We start from the raw sequence: 19,205 nt of genomic DNA on the forward strand, positions 1-19,205 counted from the left end.
ACACTTCATTCCATACAGAGACCTAGGGACTGTTAAACGTGTATTCATGTTATTTTTTTCACTAAAGGATGTCCCCCTCTGAGAAGTCAAAAAAAAATGTTTTTTTTTTTTTTTTCATGTATGGATTTTTGGAAAAAGGAGTTAATGGCAGTGTAGAAAATACAAAAAAAAATATATGTCCGTGTGCTCGTTTTTGTGCTATGATCGGTCAAAGTTACCAATTTAACACAATCTGTGATTTAAGGTGATTTTTTTTTGTTTTGACCTTTTGCAGAACAAATTCATACAATTCCTTCCAAGTGTGGTATTTTTTAATGAAACGATTCTAATTTTTTCACCATTTTTTTTTGCTGTTTAAACGCTTGATATAAAAGGTTCTGCTATTAAACTTTTTTAAATATATAATGAATCAACAAAAAATGTGTTTCGCTTTCTAACACAGCCACAATAATGAGGGGTCCGTGTGCTTCTTTATTTGTCCCATTAGTATTTGTGTTATTTTTCACCGTTTTGGGTCAAAAATCAAATGATTCAGTATGTAAACAATATGTAAACAAAAAAAATACCAATAATGTATATTTTTCCACTTTGTTGCATATCGTTTTTATCATATTGAGCATTATAAAGTTGCACAGCAACATTGAACCTGCTACAATTAAAGTTCAGGCAAATTGATTTAAAAAGCGTTTAGGTGCTCAGGACAAGTAGGGTTTTAAAGGAAAAGTTGACGGACAAGACGGACGACGGACGCCGGGGTATTGCATAAGCTCAGACCAGGTGAGCTTAAAACAGATCATGCATCTACCGTCTCTTTAGTTCATGCGTCCCGTAAATAACATGTCACTCTTTATACACATGACGACAAAATGGCCTGCATAATACTGAGTACTAGACCTGTATAATCAAAATGATCATGTGAAAACACAAAAATATACCAATCAATGTTTATATAAATTAAATTGGCGCTTTGTGACAGGTACATGTATATATAAACACCTAGGTCGACCTGGTGTAAAACAAGCAATTGATGATATCCAAAGCTTATTTTTACCATGTATGTCAGCCATGCAATTAGCTTAAACTGTCTCGTATTGATATGAGTACATTTTAGGATATTAGATTGTCATACAAGAGATGATGCATTCATTTTTTCTGTAAATTTAATCGCTATTGATAAACTGCCGATGATGTTATGGGAAATAATGGTAAGAAGGACCCCTGGGGTCGCATCAACCTTAACTCATAAATAGGTAAACAAGTGACACAATCACAGACAAAACTTTGAAGCACTGAAATGGTGTGTGTCTACAGGAAATGGTGATCGTTTAGGCATAATGAGACTACAATGAAAATAAAGATGACATGAGATATATTGAAAAATAACTCAATTGACGAATGGAGTTTGTGTGTATTGCATGAGGGTTATTCAATACTTTTGGTCTCTGGTGTCAGAAATCATGATGTATATAGTTGTTATCTTTACAATCCTATCCGTCGAATTATCTCCTCCTTGCGCAGACACTTTTATTACACTAAGATGCATTCAGTTTCCCAGAGACTTCTGTTTAGTTAAAGAAACAGGGACAAGTCACAGGGACTTATACTTGTAAATAGGGTACATGGTAGTTTTACTTCATTATCTTGGTTCAAAATCACCTGTTTTACTATCGCTTTTCTGGGATGAGACATTGTCGTTAATTAACTGCATATTATTCAGTCAATTACTTGGACGTTTTTTCATGTAGAGTCCTCTGACAGGAATTTGCTCGTTGTCTCAGTAAAATAAGGCATTGATATATTTCCCTTCCCTGCACAGTATCTGAAGCACAGGCCCACTCGAAGAAAATAAATTGAATACAATGTTATACTTCTTGTAATCACTAGCCTTTTTATTGATAAACAACCATCGGTTATACAGACGGATCAGGTACGTGCTAGTTATAAGGACCCAGCATATGTATGACTGTGTATGTTTATGACATATCGCGACCAGGAAGTTCAGAAACAATATAGCATGTAATGTGCACATTTAACCTGTATCATTACTATTTTACACTCGTGTGTGTAGGGATATTCCGGGAAGCTTGTACACACTACCAGAAGTTAGCATGTATAGTTACGGCATGATATCTGGCATTTACCGACAAAAACAAATTATTTGTGTCCCTCACCGTGAACTCAGCTTATACTTGTTCATCTTTCTGCTTGCAATCCAATCATCGACAGGTAGGTTGTGTTGTATTACAACTGAATACTGTATGTTTATATATGTACGTGTTTGTTTGTAGTCTTATTTAGCAAAACGATTAGTCACGTGTTGAATTAAAGGTTAATAATATACCATATGTACAGTACGTAAGATGCATAGTTTTAAACAAGGCTGTATGATTTCGGTCAGAACCGAGGATTACCGAGTAATTTTCCCTAAAGTTCTACTTCTACAAACAACGGTAAAATGTTATATCTTATCATTATGAAGTAAATAATCTGTACACATTATATAAGTAGGGTAATGAGATGTTTGACAAATAGTTAATTTACAAAAAAAAACATATATTAAATTCAGTGCAATTGCGTAGGACTACATTGAAATGCAAATATATATATGCCTTACTGTTAGTATCAGAAAACTAACCAGTAATAGACCATTATGGAAAGATACAAACCAGACCACAAACCCTAATATCAAGCCTACTTGAAAGCAGAACTCATATGCATAGGGGATTTTATCGTAGGCTTGATACAATGAATTGCAGCAAAATGTACCATGACACTTTATTTATGAATATATGAACACAAAAAAAACAGGTAATACAAAAGATCACTTGTTATCAATTCATCTGTCAGAAGTGATTTTATACTGTGAAGCAACTTCCGTCGATCGGTCGTTCTTCCATCGGTCGTCCGTCCATCATCCGAATTCGTCACCGTTTTATTTTTTGGATTTTTTTGAAGAACCGAAAAGTACAAAGTAACGAACTTGGCTATAAATTTCCCGTGATGAATCCCAAATTTGCAACAAGATGTAATCGACCTATATCAAGGTTAGAGGCAATAAGTACCAGGTCGCAGAGAGAATATTGTTGGCTACTCTCAATTTCGTAGTTTTCTCACGCATTCGTACATTATGCAACAGGGTAATAAATATACATGCCTCGCATGTAGCTCCCAATTACAGTAGAGCATTTTATACCGGAATGTTTGAATATAAGATGCATTCTTGATAAATAGTTTCGTATATCTTTTCTGCTTATTAGACATTATTAAGATTTAGGTCTATTTTATCTAATCTGACTTTTTAATTGTGATTGTACATCACTTGGTTTCATTTAAGTTGTGCACAGCCTTTTAAAAAATGGAAATGCAGCAAAGTTGCTGGACACGAAATTGTTTCATGAAATGACTGACAGTCCAACAACCACGAGGGAACGGATCCTTCATACTTAAATTTATCTAATTATAATTATACAAATTGTTAATGTCATTAATTTTGTCGCTCAAATATTACTTCTCGGGTCTGCTATGAAAACACATGTTGCCGCGACGCTGGTTGTTTGTTGTTTGTACATATTCGTTTTATACAAGGGAAATAAATATGTCGTATTAAACAGGAAAACCATGATTTTTTTTTTCTCGTCACCTGACGCAAATATTGCTACATTAGAAAAGCGCAGAAAAGTGTAGCGTATGTTTTGACGTTAAGTTAAAATAACGTCACGCTTGACAGCACTACAGAGCGCCATTTTGAATGGGTTTCCACTGCAAATTTGGCGTTTGCTGCTATTATCTGGTAAGTTTTCCAGACAAAGATATTCATTATGTAGTTATGTTCACTGCATTGAAGATTCGTTTTTATCAAATGGAGAATTCGTGATATTTTACTAGTTAACGGATACCGTAGGGTTTACTTAAATATGTTTGTAGACAGTAAGAGGCCTCAATTTCATAGAGGGCTTTCACGCATTGGGAAGCACCGGAAATGGACAAAATGTTTAAAGATCAAAATTCGGCGGCGCTTCGCGTCGCTTTTGGGTTTGAAAACATCTAACAGCCGCGCAATGTTACACGGTTATTACCACTACAAATGACCAAATTTAGCGAGGAGTCATTAAAACAATCAAACATACTGTTAAAGGATCTACTTTTTTAATGCTTAATGCATGTTCAAGCCTCGTTTTATTCTAGTGTGATATTTTCATTAAGGGTTTATAATATAACTAAAAGTAAAAGGTATCTAAAAAATGTGGCAAAAACAAAAACAGAAGAAAAGTCAGATCACCCATTTTTTGTTAGACAACCGCATTTTCGTTTGATTAAACATTGTTTTTATAAGGCGGCTCCTAGGCCTAATATTTGCCTTAACCTAATACTAGTCTTACATCAGCACCAAGCCTCGACCTGAAGTGAGGTACTGAGCCGCCGCCAGCTCCACCAGCTCCTGACTTTTCTATATTTTTAGTTTGGTATATATATGTTTGAAGTCCTTCTAATTGTCTAATAAAGAGATCCTAGTTCTAACTGCCGAAAATAAAGTTATCCCTATTATCACGCCTACTCTGTTTCGAAAAACTCATAGGAATCTTTTCCGTGCGAGATTGGACAGTATTTCCACAGCCCACCATGTATTGTCCTATCGGACTGTGTTCTAGTGGTTAGCTGTTAGAGTCATGCATGTGCTGTTTTTTGTTGTTGTCCGTGCATGAATAAAGCTGACTGTACTTTACCGATGCCCTCTTTCTTATATACTTCATCTTGCCTGTCACTTAGTTTTGCTCATCGTTCCGATATTTTATGATTTTAAGTACACAGTGTGATTATTAGAACAAAAAAATGGCGGGGGTATACTTGTAACGAGTTTTTACGTCGGTCCTGGGGGTAAGCGGATGGGTAAGAGATGGAAAGAAGTGAAGGGTACCAAAGAGATTTGCTGATACATGTATGGCCTATATCGAGAGCTGGTTGTATGGACGACCAGGGAGGGGATTGGGATGTTTGATGGTGGAGGAAAAGATGGCGGTGGGGGAATACTTTTGGGATGGGTGCTTTCGTTTATTTGTATGTGCCCGTGTACGTGTGAAAGGTTTTAATTGCACATTTGTCAGATAAACATATATTGATTAGGTCAATAATTAAATATGGCCACCATGACGTCATAGTTCAAGATATTTAAATGGCCATAACTCAAAAATCGATGATTATGCAGTATTCATGCAACACTATCATTTGTAAATATTCTTTGGGTTAACTTTTTCTCATGACATGTTAATACAGAGAAAGCTTAAATAAAAATCCTCGCTGTAGGGTCAAAGGTCACCACATTTTTAATTGTTTTATTCAAATTTTTTCTGTAGTCGATGTATAAGTTTATTCCAACGACTTTGATGTTTTCAGTTTATTTGTTACACGTATCGTTAACATTCTTCGCCATTTTGAATATTGTCTTTGGTCATTTTAAAATGACGGCAATATAATAAAATATTTTTTTCTTCAATTTATATGATGGTTATTTCATTTGATAATGGTAAAAGGGTTTCCTAGGATGTCCAACCTTATTTAGTAACACCTTTTACTTCTTTAATAAAATCAAAATGACCGGCATGACGTCATATCCGTTTTTACCTTAAATGCAATAACTCATTCGTGACTGAATGTTTCTAGTTCATTTTTTCAAATATTTTTTAGACCAACAATTAAATTCATTTTTTACTCAAATATTTGTTGCTCTGAATGCTTGCCATTTTAAACCTTGTTTTATTTATATAAATAATTGGAATTATTTAAGTTTTCAAACTTTACAGGCCTTTCATAAACTTTTACATTTTCCTTTACTTTGGTTCCTTTTTTTTGTATATAAGAGAATATCTGGAACATGTTTAAAGTAATGTGTTGAATTAACTTGATCTTTTTTTTTGTATATTCCCTCCCGAATTGTGACCCTGTCTGCAAGCACTAAAACCTTAATGAGAACAAAAACAGACTAACAGTGTTTGCTGACTTCAGTTGAGCATACATGCCCCATAATACACTTCCCAAGTCTTTTATAAATTATGTTATATATGATATGATATTGTGCTTAGATTTGCCTGTTTATTTTTTGCACATGCACATGTGTATATTGATTTCTTTCCTCTTAACAGAGGTCTCAGACACAACAACAGATTGAACTTCAATACTCCATCTAATTCTCGAATGTAACATTATGTTTTTAAAGCCCAAAACAATCTAATGATCAGACAATCCTTTAAGATATAACTAAAGGAATTGTCCTATTTATTGTATAATGTGTTTGTATATAATATTCTAAGACAATTTAAATGATAAAATATCGAAAGTTTGTATCCCTTTTAAGCTATTGCAAACAAATTTAAAAAATCAAAATTAACTTGTAAACATATTTCTTTTGATAGGTGTTTCTTTTATTAAAATTTGTATTCCTTTTAAGCTATTGCTATCACATTTTAATATTAATAATACCATTAACTTGAAAAAAGCTTCATAAGTAATAACTGTCAGGCTTCATTTTACTTCATTTCTTTGTTTTATTCCGTATTATTCCACCTATTTAGGTTATCATTTTGTCGGTGTGTATATCTGTCTATATTGAAAATGTTGTGTAATACATTATCTTATGAAAATATGAGCAGCTTTCCCCGGGTAGTTATATCAAATCAAGAGTATTGGCCAGATTCGATTTTGGTGGACATCGTAGAGGTTTAATTGGCCAAATGTCCTGCTTGATCACTATCAACACTGTTCTGATCTGATTTGGTTGGTGGCTATCTCGTTGAGGTAACATCCCTGTGATAATGAATAAGCCCTGTGATAAAAGGGATGTATAGCTCATCCTATTAATTAGGTCCTCATTTGTTTAACTTTTATCTATTCCTATTTGTACTGTTTGTAATCAGTAATCAGTAGTTGTATCAAAACAAATTATTGTTTGCAAAAATCTTGACTTGTTCTTTTCTAAATAAACAAACAGGGATAGTAGGAAAAAAATGTAAAAACTTGGTATCTCAATAAATCACTAAGAATGTATACCCAGTATGGAAAAGATATGTTTTAGGCATGCCTTAAATGTACGTGGTCTGATTTACTTTTGAGGCACATGTTAGGTATTTCTAAGATATACCTTTGATACAGGGCATACTTTACGTATGTCTAATGCATACCTAAGGCATGCTTAAAATATACCTAATCAATAAAATATGATCACTATAAGCTATTAATCATTATCTTAACTGTGTATACTCCACAACCTCATATCAAGGCACATTGCATGCCTAAAATGTGTCTACGAGGTTTAGTTTATGCATATCTAAAATATACCTTATCAATAACATGTGTTCAATATAAGCTAAGACTAATTATGTAAACTGCATAAACTCCACAACCCTGTTGCAATATTGTCACATATTTTTAATTGTGGAAATCCCAATCTTGCTTGCTAAGGCATGCAGAGTTGATGAGTTACAATATCACCAGAAACTTACCCTGTCGCGCTATCGCCACAAGTGCACCAGAGTAGTCTGGCTATATCGCCGCAGGTGCACCAAAACATGCTGGCGATATTCTGGCGATATCGCCAGAAACCTAATTTGCATACAAAATATGAACACGCATCGAAAACGCCGCAATAATGCAGCGCTATTGCAGCAATAGTGTACCAGAGACTCAATATGTATGTAAGGGTGACAACTGTGCACATGCTTATAGTTGCATGTAGTTGAGCACTGCTTATGCTTACTGCTGCTGAATCAATTATCCTACATCCCTGACACCTCTAACACATGGTTGCCTCTGCAGCATGACCAATGATCACTTGCTCAGCGACCTTTATTTTCGCCGCTAAACGAAAGGCCGATAACTTATACAGCCTTTGTACATCTACCTCACAGGTTCTCCAGCCAGTATTCGTCAAAAATTCATCTGATTCAAATGAAACTAGCATCGCTTAAATACCGATGGCACGAACAAACATCAGGTAAATCAGGTTAATCTATATTCCTGTGACCTCACAATATTTCCTGTTCTCCTAAACGCTTACAGCCTATGGTGCAAAGTACGCACACACTTGCCACACAACAGAACGGTAGATTACACGTAGTCAATTTACGTTATGACTGTAGACTGACAATTATGACAATACAAACGCGTACCTAACACAGTTATATACAAATAAAAGGACTATAACCCCACGAGTAAGTATGCATGCCCATTTTTCAATACAATAATTTAACTGTTCATCAAAATACATTTTCATATAAATGCATACATACAACATGTTGATAACTGCCCTACGGGATAAAATCTATAGCAAAAAAATAATCAATGTTATGCTGCAAATCCTTCATTGGCACGTTGATTTTACAAACTTGGAATTTATCATGACAAGTTTGGAAAAATGAGGTATATCTAAATTAGGAATTGGTTCATTTCACAGACTGTAAACATATGTAAAAAAGCCTTAAATTACCACTTTGACCAAAAACCGAAATCACAGTTGTCATACACAGATATCTGTTGAAATATCTTTTGTTACAGGTTTGGTAAATGGATTGACCATGACACTGAACAAGAATGCGGTAAGGAACAGTGATCTACATATGTTTATTACTACAAGCAGCATCACGTCAGCAGTTGTCTTAACGAAGCCTGATGGATCATCAGCTAATTGTGCAGCACCGATTCTGGGACCAGGATTATGCAGTACACTAGACCTTTCGCAGGATTTCACAACGAATGTTACCACGTACAGCATATCGTCACTTGTAAGATCAACAGATGAAGGAACATGGACTGCTTCACATAGAGTTTCTGATACCAACACCATAGACATCAAAGTACTAAGTAAGTTATTGTTGGAAGGTAAAGATACAATCTATAATAAAGAATCAGTGTTTTTAAGCAATTTGGCATAAAGAAATCCTGAACTAAGGGAATGATATGGTGCATAAATTGAATGAATGATATTCTGTTAACATCTCAAGGATGGGGGAGTGTGGTAAAAAAAAAATGGAAAAGTATACCAATCTTTTAAAAACATTCCTAATATTTGATTTGGATGATGGAATTCTAAACGTAACTATATATAAATTCACTGCTGATGAATAAGGTTTTCCATGAAAAAGAAAAGATATTTAGCATATAATACTCCGGGCAACTGAATGTACTGTACTTTGGGACGTATTGGATATGGTTTTATTTCAGTTTATTTGCCACTTGTCGTGAATGAGCAAAAATGTATGATGCCAAATAACGTTCACACACTGCTTTCCTACAAATATAGTATGCACCAATTACTGCCTTAGTACATGAGCTATACTTTTTTCATGTTAAGCAAAACATAGATTAGGTTTGTGTTTTTCTTTTCCGAGTAAGATTAACACAGTCTTTGCATAAACACGTCATTAAATGTATACTTTCATCTGAGGGTGTCATACCTTTTCAATGTTTCCAAATCTGATGTTTTACTTGTTGTGTTCAGAGGTATACAAGTAAGTTACTTTGCTTGTGAATAATGATATACAGGTTAGTATTCTTATACACTTGTTCTTCTGTGCAACAAAATACTAATTTTTATATATTTTTGAAACTGAAACCACGTGCATTTCCTTTCCACTTTACCATTCATTGCCATTGTGTTTTCCAGCATTTTAATATTGAATTTGAAAGGCTCTGAACATAGCTTACGTATCAATACCATATTTGCGCATGCTGGCCATATAGTAACAAGAATTAAAAGAAAACCAGCACAAATAATTTGCCAAGGCGGTCGTTATCACAGTAAAACATTATTATTTTAACAAATATGCATTCAATTATTTTGATTACATTAAACTCATAAAAAAAGGTATTAATGATAAGTAAATGTATAGAAAACCCTTTATTTTGCTCCATGAGCTTGTATAAGATTGATTCCTAGTTCTTACAAAATAATATTTATATTATATTTTATATATAAATCATCAGAAGCTACGATGTCATTACCAATGTGCTCATAGCAGTTAAATTGCAAAAAAGACATGTAAAATATAAAAACAACAAGGTAAGATTCTGACAAAGTTTGAGGACGAAATGACCTTGACCTACTTGCAAGGTCACAGGGGGGAGGGGGTGTCTAATATGTCAAACATATCCAAACACTTCTTCTGAATAATCGTAAAGCATCGAATCATAGTATTTGATTTTTGGGATAGAGCCAGACAAACTCTGAGAATGAAAATGACTTTGACCTACTTTCAAGGTCACATAGGTCAAATATGTCAAACACTTGAAGAATCAAAAGACACAGATTCATAAAAGTTGGCTGGTAGTTTCTTGGGATAGAACCCACGTATACACTGGTAGATCAGCATATTGTTAATTGTCTAAGCCATTATACCAACACCTACACTGATAAGATCAGGATCTTGACATTGACACAATCATGATATTTATGACCTGAACAAAAAAGACTGACTTCTGAAATGTTTCATCGGACATGATTGCAGTAAATAAAAATCGCCTGAAGAGCCACAAGATGGGCGAAAGCGCTAGCCAATTATACTAGTCTTCATGTTTTGCATTATTTATATTTGTTACCGTCACATGGACATTTCAAACTATTTATCGCTTACTATACATATATAGGGACAACATTGTTTTGTCTGCCCATCCAGGATAAAATCTGTAGTGAAAAGCATACACACTCAGACTCTTATCTCAAAAGAGTTCATGATTAAGAATTCAAAGTAATAGTTACTAATTCATAGTTGTTTTGTCATAACTTTAGCTACAATAGTTAAATGGTGATAAGTTCACGTGGTGATTATCCCACGCTTCACTTGTCCTTACATATCATGCTTAGTTAGGATGACCGGTAATAAGCCCATCCACTTTTCTTCAAGTTCATTATCATCAATACAAGGATGTTTGTGTACATTGTGTGATACATGCTAAGCTTATTAACCAGCAGTATGTGTCAGAACTGTACTTCCTTCCTTCATGCATTTCACCGAAACTTCATTTCGTTGGTTGTCACTTTGAAAATACTGTACCTTGGATGAGTTTTTGTTTCACGGTGTCAAGATTACTATAAAATAAAATGTAAAAAATCTGTGTTTTCGCTCTAGTAACTCCATTTCTGAAAGGATCCTAATCAAACTTCATGTATTGGTGAAGTAGGAGATTACAGCAGACGAGGTCATAATTTAGGTTAAGGTCAAGGTCACTGTTTATGTTTTCGTTTATGAATGTGTATGTCATTGCTCTAATGACTTCATTCCTGCAATAATTTTGGTAAACTGTGTAGGTTAGTTAAATATGACAGTATTCCAAATAGAAAATTGTATTAGGGTTCCAAGGTCAAGGTCACCATTAATATTTTTGAGAACAACTGTTAGCACTAGTACTCTAGTGACTTCACTACTGAAATGAATTTGGCTCAAACTTGATATATTGGTAAAGAATGAAAAAATATAAAATGAGTCAGTACTTTTGATGCCAATGCTAAGGTAACCATGATATTTCTGTCAATGGATTTTTTTTTTTAATATTTTTCTCAAACAAATCAGAAGATATGTCATCATCTTTATAAATCCAACTCAAACTCAACATTCGAAAACAGGTGTCGCATGCTTTGTTTTATCTGTTGTTTTCAATGATAATTTGTATTTATTGATGGCCTGGTGAAATAAATAAAGGTGTGGGTAGAATATTGACCCCATCTTTCCTTTCCATGAATGTATCATTGCAGGTATATATATAATGCTCTGTTGTGTGGTGCTCTTGATTGACCCTATATTATTTATGAATATTAAAAACACTGTTTCATTATAGTATCAATATACCACATCATAACATTACAAAACTAAATTATGTTATGCTGTTATATTTTTCAGCAATTCCTACCTTAACTGTGAGTCAAACTGTTTCCACTTTGATTTTGTCAAACTCAAATACACAAAGCCTGACCATTACAGCCGCATGTGCATATCCAGCTGTCTCACTCGACTTGTACTTTGTGGTAAGTTAAATGCTAAAACATAGATATGTTGTCTTACCACTAAATGATTAACTAGTCATGTAAATGAATGAATATAATGTCATCGAATATTGTTTCTTTACTTTGATCAGTGAACTTGGTTTATGTACAGTACACATCAGGAGTTATGGTTCTGAAATACCCCATGATCACCATCAAAAGTCAAAGTTGTCTCTCCTCTGTTATCACTGAAGGAAATTATCAGATTAGCAATAGGCTATGTTTAGCCCACCATCATCAGATGATGGGCTATTGAAATCACCCGATGTCCTGAGTCCGTCGTCTGTCCGTCTTTCCGTCCGTCATTTCGTCCATCCTTAAGCATTTCTTGTTAGCGATTTTTCTCACAAAGATCTGGAGGGAAATTCTCAAATTTCATATGAAGGTTATTCATGGTCTTTAGTTATGCATATCGTTTTTTGGGACTGATCACAAAACCAATCTGGCCACTATGCAGCCAGCTTGAATTTCAGCATGAAAGCGTGCTAATGTTATTTCTAAGAATGACGGGAGGGGTCTTTCTTATTTTTTTACATGAAGTTTCCCCATGGTTCCTAGTTATGCATTTTTGGGATGATTGGAAAACCAAGATAGCTGGCAGGTGGTCGAATTTAATTTGGGAGTAAAACATTGTTTAGAGTTCCTCTTGGTTCTTAGTTATTCCTATCAAATTGTTAGACTGATCTGAAAACAAAAATACGGAGAGGCAGCAATTTTGTGACAGTTAAAGCTTGTTGTCGCTATTTCAGAATGTAATGGAGGAATCATTCTCGAATTTGAAACGTTATAACTTCTCCTTGGTCCTAAGTTGTGCATGCTAACTTTTGAGGTTGATCAAAGGACTTATTAAGATGGCAGACAGGCAAACTGATCAAACATAGAAGAGAAAAGAAGAGTAAATATAGAACTGACACAAAACTAATGAAAATGGTACCATGGTGGGCGCCAATATCCCTCTTGGATATTTTATGTAACTCACCTGCCAAAGGGCTAATTATGGTGTGATATGGTTTCTTGTCACTTTTTCTTTAAATGGCTTCTTCAAGCGCATCATGATTTGTTTGCTTGCAAAGCCGTGTCATTCAAATCGATCATAAATACCATACACAAACAGTTCAATACTTGTATTTAAATTTTCTCTGCCTTTTATGTTCTTTTTTAACGTACAATTTATATTAAAACAAAAACAAAAAAAAACTGCCTTATCGACAGTCCCACAAATTCGTTCAATAGTTTGAACAGCTTGCTGATTGGCAAACAAAATAATACTTTGAATTTTGAACAAAAAGTTGAACAATTTAGTATCAATACAATTTCGTGTAAAATGTATGTATGGTGATACATGTATAAGCTTATCAATACAAATCTTAGCTGAAAGTTAGAATTTTTTTTTTCGATTTTTCCCCGGAACACATTTCGCGCATGGAAATGAATACAGTCAACACGTTAATACGACCTTGTCCTCCACGAGGGACCTATTTTTGAAGTTGAATAAGCACAGAGAACATTTCGAATTTGTGAAGAATCTAGGCTTGAAACTATTTGTTGATTATATGGGAACCTGACCACAGTCGGTAGATTCTACAACAGCCTCGTTATTTGACATGTCGTAACAAACTGAGGAAACCCTGGATGATAGACGCGTGATACTGATAGCGTTTAGAGTGAGTGATATTGCGATAGAGAACAGGGGTTTGTTACAAATGTCTGAAATACACATATGCTTTGTGAATGTTTATATGTGCTGTGACTGATATCAGTAGGTCTATAGCATATGTGTATTTCATATATTTGTGAAACATACATAACACCATGTGGATCAGTGCAGTGTAGCAATTATATTTCTAATAAATTGCGTCGGTGTTAAAATTGTTTCCATTGCCGGCATTGGTTATGCCAACCAATGTGCATTTTGTACGATATTGCAGACCATGGCCTGTTTTTTGTTGTAATACAAAGTTGTTTTTGTTCAATATTTTTTTCTTTGATTTACACAATTACAATTACATTGTGAAGCACAATGTGCAGTGATTGTAGTTCCGGTCGGTGTTGTATTAATACGCTTAGCATTATGTCTCTTGGTGCATGATAATTAAAGTCCCGTCAACGACACAGCTTTCCAATAGCCTATACAGTGACAATGCCATGAAAATGTAAACATAATTATATGGATGAACAATACAAAATGTAAATATATCAATGTCTGCATCCTGCACATTTTACTGCCTCATCAGCATTTATGATATTATATTCCAGCCAACTGGAGGAGGAACTGCAGTGAGTTCCCCATCATCAACAGCAATATGTACGAGTACCGGTAATGCCGGATGTGCTGACACAGATGCCAACAGTTACAACTGTATCATTGTACCGAAAGTTGAGACATCTGTTTCAGCGGGTACATACTACGTACAGTTTGTTGTCAATCTCGCTGGGCAGTATGAACCTATAGGTCTGAACGCCACCATCACTGACACTGTGATAACAATTGAAGGTTAGTTATGTGAATTGTCTGTTGTTCCTTTCTTTCGTTTAGTTCAGATAGTGCAAAAATCAATACATACTTACAAAAAATGTCCGTCCTCACAATTAAAAAAAAAAAAATATGATTTCTCAAAGTTTGAAAGTCCGAACGATCATTTCGGGATGAATTTAGTTCTGAAAACAGTCCATATTCTTATTTACATATTTGTTAGAATTAAAGATATATAATGTCAAGTGAAGTTTCTTCTCATGATGACATAACACACATTGCCGTTTATCTCCTTTCATGACACACATTCTTTTTTTGCAAAACAGAATACTGTTTTAGTTTTTCTGGTCTTTTGTCAAATATTGTTTATGACAATACTCAAGCATGCATGTCTCTAAGGCATTCTGTGTATCGTCATTGGTCGACATTTCTTTCTGGACAGTAATTCTTGTAAATACTTACAGGTTTTAGTAAAACTGTGTCGTTGAATAATGGAAATGCTACATCAGACCAAGTTCAGGCATTTTGCGGAATATGTGCATATCACTTAATTGGGGTAGCTTGATGTGCACTTTTGTGATGTCACCGAACCATGCTAAAGCCAAGTTAAGAAGCATTTGAAATATCTGCAACTGGCGAAACTAGGATTACTACTGATAACATAGCAGTTTAGTATAAGAGTCTGCAGATATTGTAACAACAAGGCAGAGTTTGGAGAATAATCCTAGCTGAGAAATTAGTTCATATTTTGTAACAGCAATGCATAGCTTTCCAAAAAAATCAAGGGTTACTTTCGATATATTACTCTCATAGAATACTATTTCAATTACTTAATAGTGAGTTTTGAATGTTCAAGAAATTCAACATAGTACTTACGCAAACACAGAAAATAATGTCAGCAAAGTAGTCTGATAATTATATATGTATACTTAAGACTTAGTATTTCTTCGTTCGTAAGGATAGTTTTTCTGCTTTTATAATATATATGTATACAAAAAGCTTGTTTATAAACCATACAGTAGTCTAATATACATGTAAAATGATTCATGAAGTGTTGACACTTTCTTAATAGCAGATAGTCTGAAGTAACATACAGGTTATATTTAAGGTATGACTCTAACCATGCATTTTTGTCCGCCTTTCCAGACATCTATAATGTTTTTATGATCACAAATTCAGTTTTACTGGTAAAGCAGAGTAGATATAGGGAAATGGATATTTAAAACTTGTAAAACCACATTGAACAACCACAATAACAAAGTACAGGTACTTGTTCTCACTTATTCACACATCCAACAAACAACTAAAAAGCCTCCGATTTAATTAGTTTTACTTGCAGTTCACTGAACTCCTAAACCAACTCACCACTGCCTACATTCCGTATCTCACGACGCCGCTCTCAGCATAGCATAGGACGCCTTTTTGATTGTTGCTATCTGTGCCCAGCTGTCGCCAGTTGGTTCAATAACGAAGATGTGATATCGCTATGGTGTATATCATTATGCGATAGCTACTCTAGTTTCATATTTTTGTTATTCACCTGTATAATTTTGAAATATCGTTTGAATCTGAGACATCTGTCTTTATTTTATACGTTACATCGCCTGGGTTTGACCCAGCTATTCATTGCGGGTGTCTTCACTGAATCAGAATACGCGAAACCTGCCAAACGACTTTTCATAATATTGGTTCTTTCCTAAATTTTGCCTTAGTTCATCGATTTTGAGTTTATTTTCTTTAGTAACCATTGTTCAGTGGCGGTTAAATATTTATACAATTTTACAGTCTTGCTCCCTTGATTTTAACAAAGCACATATGATCTTTACAAAGCACGTCGAATATATGAAATCTATGAAGTTCACAGTGTTGACGCGCCAGATAATCATTTTTGAAAGAGTGAACACTTAATTTGAACAGTATGTAGGTCGGACAATTCAACACGTCATACAAGATTATACCACTTGACGTTGGGTTCAAAGTCGTAACACCAGTTTGGTGTCACGTTATAAAATATTGAATGGCTGTCAGAGTAGGATCTTACTCAACGTGGACGTGCCTTTTCTTATTTACTTTTTAAAAAGGCATATATATTTTGGAATCCTGATCGGCGTGACACGTCTGTTATAACAAGTAGTCTAACAACAGCTATTGATCATCAATAAGCTTGGATTAGTGGGCTACCCAGAGTGCACTTAGTTTTATTTTTAAGCGTCCCTTTCACTCAGTCTCTCCCCCTCAGCAGCCGTCATATATTACCCCTGCAAAACCTGTTTCTATCCTATCTAATCCGCTACATCTAACCAAGAGGCATCTTCCTTATCAATTCAGCGTAGTATAGGGGTGATGGGGGGGGGGGGGGGGGCGTTTTAGGGATGAGGGTTCGCACTGGGTTGACCTCTGGCGACGTCATAATGTTTACCGTCAGGGATGTCTGCCCTGCGGGAGCAGTAACAGGGTTGTCTGGACTGCGGTGGCAGTAACAAGACTGCCGTAGGCTGTCTTATCAGATGTTGAGAGTGTTTTCAAAATGACAGCTATACGTCGAGAGGGCCGATAAACTTGTAGTTGAAGTTATTTAACAATGTATACCTATTCTATAGCCTATAAACAGTAATGATTCAATAAATAGTTCGTTTTGACATGAAATACGTTTAAGAGTAAAGACAATACCTAATAATCGTTGCTAATCGTTAACTTCATCGTCCTTCAAAGTCTGTTGTCATGTCAACTATCCGCTGGTGTGACATCATAACCCGCAGCGAAAAGTATAAACTAGTTAAATGAAATTGGAAAAACAGCAAAATATCTAGAATTTCTTCAAACATATGGAGTAACTTCCCATTTACCGTAAATGGTTTTGGTTTTATTTTTATTTTGGTATCTTTTTATCCATTTCATCCAATCGATGGTGATTTTTTTTTCTCATAAATTTAGTCTTTAACTTTTATGAAATTAATTCAATTATTATTTTTAACGATATGATAACGAAAAAATAGACATTTTTCATCAAATTTTCATACTGTACGAGCTGATACGCTGTATAGGGTTGTTTGGTGTTTTAGTTTTATTTATATTTGTCTAACAAATTAAGCATTTTTTCCATTTTTCCTTCAAACAAATTAAGCATTTTTTTTAACCAATTCATCGATATTTTAACGAAAAAATAGACATTGCTCATGCTGAAAAGCTGATACGCGTGAATGGCGTTGTCTGGTGTTTTGGAGCCCTCTTGTTTAAGGAGTCATCCAGGTTTATTTTGGAGTCACTTATTTTAGAGTCATTCTATTTTTTATTTTATTGTTTGGAGTCGTCCTATGTTTTAGACATCCTGTTTGGCATGCGGGGCCTATCTCGATTGCAATCTCGACAGGACAGGAAATGGCAACGGATCCCTCAGGTTGTTTACAACCTATTATTAAAACTGTTAGTTTCCTGTATTAAACAGGGTACTATCGATGACCAAACGACTCATTGTTGTCCACTTTTCTCTTTCATCTTGTTTTTTCCTTTTCTTTTTCTTTTTTCTTCTCTTCTATTTATGTTTTTTTTATATGAGTGCTCGGGTAGATTTTTCTAAGCAATGTTTCAATGCAGGTCTCTCTCCAAAGGATATGCATTGCCATCGCATTGACTTTTCTAGAATAAATGTTATTACACATTTTTTAATCTACTAAAGCACTTGAGATGAGGCCAAGGCAGAGCTAGATGGTTTGATAACGTCCTGCCGCGTAATATTTCCACAAATGTTCTTCGTTCACTCTCTCGTATATTAGGTGAAAGCCGTAACTTTCTTGTTATTGGTTTTGCATCCTCTGTGTTGATTGTGTGCTCCACTTAAGTACACGAGCCTAAGTCCAAGTCTGATTGAGCAATATAACTCCGGTACTCGCGACGGATATTAATTAGACAATGTGTTTCATATGGGCTCAGTGCCACGCTTGATTGATCGGAATATTTCCCCATGTGGTTTGGAATGTTTTCACGTGTCTCCTGCAACTCCTATTCAGCCTTCACTCCCTTAGTTTTGAATTTGGTAGACATACAACTTATCATTTGGATACCTCTCTGCCGCTCCTAAGCCTTTATCAACCAGTCAGGTCATCCCCAGCAGATGGTTCATTTTCAGGCTGATATACTTCGATGAAAAATTCCGTGGAACCACAGCAGTGCTAACCCATTTCCGTGAGATCCATATACTAAAGTTGTCTCTCATAGGGCTTCCTTACAAGGTATTTTAGAAGACCCAAGCTGTTAATAGCACGCCCCTTTCTTCGGGAGACAGCAGTAACCAAAATAAATCTGCTCCATCCATTGACAAAATATTGCATCTTTACATTTTCTTTCTGAATTTCTACAAGGTCAAACAAGGCACTAAACCAAAGAAAACAAACCAAAACTAAAACCCAAAATCTAGTTATAATTCTCCTAATTTTTAATCTTTGTTTTTGTCAAATTAATTTTGCCCGCTTGGCAATGAAACGTTGTAATAATATTCTCCATCTATTTTTCTTATTGATTAAGAATACTAGTATGTTTATGGTTTGATAATGTGTCTGTGACCTTCACAAAGAAACATCGAGATTTGCCAAAATGTTACGCGTATAATTTTCTTCAATTTTCTAATATGAAAAATGTTATTTTGATACCTAGAAAGTAGCATGTTCAATTTTAAAGGGTGGATTTTACGTTGGCCTTCGTCCTAGCAAC

This window comes from Mizuhopecten yessoensis, unplaced genomic scaffold (assembly GCF_002113885.1).
Source record: "Mizuhopecten yessoensis strain PY_sf001 unplaced genomic scaffold, ASM211388v2 scaffold6973, whole genome shotgun sequence".
Lineage (NCBI taxonomy): Eukaryota > Metazoa > Mollusca > Bivalvia > Pectinida > Pectinidae > Mizuhopecten > Mizuhopecten yessoensis.